Source organism: Lontra canadensis, unplaced genomic scaffold, assembly GCF_010015895.1.
Source record: "Lontra canadensis isolate GAN:19392208 unplaced genomic scaffold, GSC_riverotter_1.0 scaffold1152, whole genome shotgun sequence".
Taxonomy (NCBI): Eukaryota; Metazoa; Chordata; class Mammalia; order Carnivora; family Mustelidae; genus Lontra; species Lontra canadensis.
Genome location: NW_022632136.1, coordinates 9,893 through 14,585, shown reverse-complemented (window position 1 = coordinate 14,585; position 4,693 = coordinate 9,893). Strand labels below are relative to the sequence as shown.

At 46.3% G+C, this 4,693-nt stretch overlaps 1 pseudogene; it reads right to left on the bottom strand.

Moving 5' to 3' along the window:
- Positions 1 to 2,478: 2,478 nt before the first annotated feature.
- On the bottom strand, positions 2,479 to 2,824 carry LOC116863425 (annotated as a pseudogene).
- Positions 2,825 to 4,693: the final 1,869 nt, after the last annotated feature.

Below are 4,693 nucleotides of genomic sequence, written 5' to 3'. Positions count from 1 at the left end.
TTCTTGCATATATTAAGTATATTCATTTTTTCCCTAACCTCCAGGTTGTCACAACATTGTATGGAATCACCCACCTAAACCTTTTCGAGCATGCCAGAGATACAGCTGGCTACCAGACCTTACTTTCAAGGCAAGCAGCTCAAGGAGACATACCATCCCCATCCGAAGCCTTGTTCTTGTTGAGCATTACTCAACCCAGAGGGGTGCCAATTACCGTTAGTCTAAGCAACTGGCACCTTTCTAGGCAGGGCACTGCACACACAATGGCTTCAAGGGGAAGGACATGCCCAGATACTCGTATCCTCACAAATCCAACTTTCATCTCTCCTCCAATATAGTGTGATGGATCTATCATTTTTCCAAAACTCTAGACAAGACAATCCCACTGCCGTTCGATTTGTACTCCTCCTTCTGTGGGGCTGCCGTCACCTAGTCCACGTACTTAAGACTTGCCAGCATTACTATAAGGCTCCAGAAAGAACAAGATGGGTTTTTCTGTTCTAGAGTTCTATTCTAGAGTATCTTTTCTAACATATAAGTATTCACACTGTCAGGAATGGACCACTGAATCCCTCTTGAGGAAACTGGGTATATGAACCAGGTGTTTATGAATACTCCCCAGGGTCCAAGAAAGCCAGTTTAAGGACATATACCTCACCCACCCCAGCTACCCATCTGAAGGCCACCACCAACTCGTACCTGTGGAACATTCTTCAGCCCAGAGCGGGACAGTAAAACTTAGCCTATGTCATCAGCACATTTCTGAGTTGAGCACCACACACAGCAGGACTTAAGAGAGAACATATCTTGGGGCACCTGGGTGGCTCAGTCGTTAAGTGTCTGCCTTCAGCTCAGGTCATGATCCCAGGTCATTTCATCCCAGAGAGATGAAAGGGTCATGATCCCTGGGTTCGAGCCCCGCATCGGGCTGCCGATTCGGTGGGAGGTCTGCTTCTCCTTCTCCCATTCCATCTGTGTTCCCTCTCTCGTTGTGTTTCTGTCAAATAAATAAAATCTTTAAAAAAGAGAGAGAGAGAGAACATCCTTGTACCACCTTTCCCTCTGAAACAGACCATTCAATTCCAACACAGCCAATCGTGATAACTGTATCGTGATAACTTATCACAAGTTTTCTATTTCCCTATAGAAGGACAACCCAGTTCCCTCCAAATAGCATCCTTCCCAGAGTTTCCCCGCATCTGTTCTAGGTTTCCTCAGAGGACTACAATTTCTGAGAGAAAACAAGGCCGTTCCTGTGTCCCTTGCTTCATAAAAAAGTATGCTTCTCTTCTCTCAACTGTAGGTGTTCACATTGCTCACCATGAACCACTGACACAAATATACCGACTGTGCTTGAGATCTAAGTGGCTGACAGGTATCATCTGTGTTCAAGATACACAGATACAGGAGAAAAACATGTCCACTAAAATCAGTGTCCAAATAACACCACATTCATTGTTTTTGTTGAGAAACACTACATAAGAGACATAACGGTAACAGCTGGCAATGTGCGACACCTTACTAGTTAGAGCTCTGTGCTCAGCACAAAACAAGACTAAGACTGGCTGAGTCCCTAAACTCTGCAATGTAACCTTCATCGTCCTTCCACCATATCACGGGGATGATACAAAAGATTTTTAATGCTTCTCAAGAACGGTGTACGGCAATCCTCCAACTTGCAAAACTCACAAATTTGGGATCCCCTCCACTGATCCAAGTTTCCCAGAGAACTGTGAAGATCCACAGAAAAATACATTGCTCTGTGGCCCTTACTCTAATTTATCTTCATTTTCTCTAACATTTCGACATTCACATTACTACAAATGACTCACTGAAATCACCCTGTAGGTGCCTCAGAAGAGACAGGGATGGATGGCAAGGGGCTTCCTGGGTATAAGATAGGAAGTCAAAGACACATGAATCTCTGTCCTATCACCCCTCTGAAACCAGCCATGAACATTTTGTTGTTGAGTAGGATTCTACCCAGACAGGTGCTAGTAACACGCAGACTAAGTTGTCGACACATTTTTCAGTAGGGCATGACACACAGCGTGGCTCAAAAGAAAGGACCTGTCTGGTCCCCCTCATACTCAGAAACGTCGAGAGGGCAGTAACTAACAATTTCTCCTCAACACTGCAAAATGGAAAATTGCTGCCCTCCAACTTTTATTTTTCTTATTTTTCTTTTTTTGGGAAAAAAACAACAGCTTACTTATTTCTTAGCAATGGCAACCTGGTGGGAAGGAACAAAAGGGGTTACCAGGAATCACATTCCTCCGGGGCAGGAGATTCAAACTGTCCACAATCCCTTGTCCCTTCCCATTTGGGACATTTGGGGATGGGGAGGGTAGAGGAGTAAAAGGGAAGAAGTAGGATATGGTTCATCAATCTAACAGACAGTAGGCATGGGTAGGCTAAGCATTACACCTGTGGGAGGCAGAGCACGAGTACGGGCTCCTTGGCATCTAAACCTGGGGGCTAGTCTTTAACCCTCTCTTTCTTGGCTTTGGCCTTGGCTTTGGTCACAGGGTGTGGGGCTTGGTCACATGGATGGTTCCCCTGCACTGGGCATTATACCATAGCTTATTCAGGTTGCCTTGGAGGGCTTTGGTGCTGAGCCCCCACTATATGGCCCCAGCTACCAAACTATCAGCTCCGAACTCCTTCTTCCAATTGCAGGGCACCCTACTCCAGATATGTGGAGTCTGGGCCCCACAGGCCCCCTCTGCCCACTGGCTCTCCGGCAGTCCTTCTTCACTTTGATTTCCTTTTGGCCACCATGGTGGTGAGCGCCAACAGGGAGGAAGAAGCCTTGGTGCTGCATCTTCCTCGATGCCAGGCCCGACCTGCCTGCCAACTCTGAAACTTCCCTCATCTGTTCCACGTTCTCCTGGATGATGAGAAGGATGCAGAAAGAACAAGCTTGTTTCTGTGTTCTCTTCTAAGAAGAAGTATCTTCATGTTCCTCTCTCTGTGCTCGTATTTATGAAAACTCACACCATTAAAATCACTCTGAAGATGTATGTAATACAGGTGGCAGCCTGCGGTCTTCAGAGTCAAAGCCATGAAGGACAAATGAACCTCTATCTTTGTTCCTTGATTTGAGGGTCACAGAAAATGTTGTTCTTACTGATCATTACTCTACCCAGATAGGTACCACCCATCACACCTGGTCTGTTTGATCAGCCCCGGTCTGAGTAGAAAGAGCACAGCACACCGCAGAGCTCAGGGCAGGCCATCCGCCCAGTCTCCCCAGCCCTGTCAAGTGTACCTTTTCATTCTCCCAACCACCCACTGAGATTTATACCCAGGCTTCACCTCTAAGCCTAAGTAAGGCCTAACTACTGCTGTCCAAACAACAGCCTTCCTTCAGAGAGAAGCCCTTCCACTGCACTAGGTTTCCATGGATGATGAGGAAGGCACAGAGAAAGAGCTTGTTCCAATGTTCTCGTCAACTAGGAAAAGCTATTTTTGTCTTCTCTAAATTGTACTTTATCATGTTGCGAGGAATGGGCCACTGACATCACCTTCAGTATGCCTGAGATCGAGCCAGGGGTCCACCAGGGTACTCCTCATTCAAGGCATGCAGGTTAGGACACATGCTGTCCCATCCCTAATAACTGGACTGAAGGCCAACAGTGTCCAGTGAGGATGTTCCCATATAGACACAGCTACTAAATAGATGAAATCTGAGGGATTGGCATTTTCTGAGAAAGACCTCTTCCCACGGCAAGATTACATGAGATGGGACTTAGCAGGTCCCCTGTACAATCTCAGATGTAGCTCTCGTCTCTCACCATGTTAACAGTGTACCATACAGGAGATTCTTCTATTTCCCCAGATAATGCTGATAACCAAGCCTGTGACCGGAGTCACTATATCAGTGATACGCCCTACTCTACTCTATGTTCACCTGGCTGTTTCTGAGCACCAAGAAGGAAGTTGTTGCTGTGCTCTCTTCCTTTATTATGGAATATCATTACTTTCTCAAGTGTTTAAGTATTCACATTGTTAGCAGTAAACCCATGAATCATCTTGTTGGCTTCCAGGGCCTTCCTTCATTATTACAAGGGAGCAACTCAAAGATACATGAATCTCCATCCTATCATTGGTCTGAAAGCCAAGACAACATGGTTTCTGTCGAGAGTTCCTCGGTCAAGATGGGGACAATCACGGAGTATAGGCCACCGGCAGGCTTTCTGGATGAAGCCCAGGATACACGCAGAATTATACATGTAGGACATCCTCAGTACCCCAGCACTGCCAAGTATGTATTTCATCTCTCCCTACCACATCATATTGACTACCACACAATTTTCCCTGAGCCATCTACCCTCACACACTGCTCCGCCATTTGTAAACCTCCCTCATTGGGGATCCCCATTACCTGCATGATGATGAAGCCCCAGAGAGAATAAGCTTCACTCCAGGACTCTTCTATTAGGTCACGTCTTCATCTCCTAAAATGGATGCATGCACATTTTGACAACTGGACCTAGGAAAGCACTTTGAGAATTAGTGAGATGCAGCTGGCTGCAAGAATTCAGTGTAGCCCAAAGACCCTGACATTTCCACTGCCAACACTGAGGGCCACCACAAACCTCGCTTTTGCAGAACACTGCTCTGCCCACGAGAGGCTCAAATTACATGTAATCTAATTGATCGAGAGCTTTCTGAGTAGAGCACTGCACAC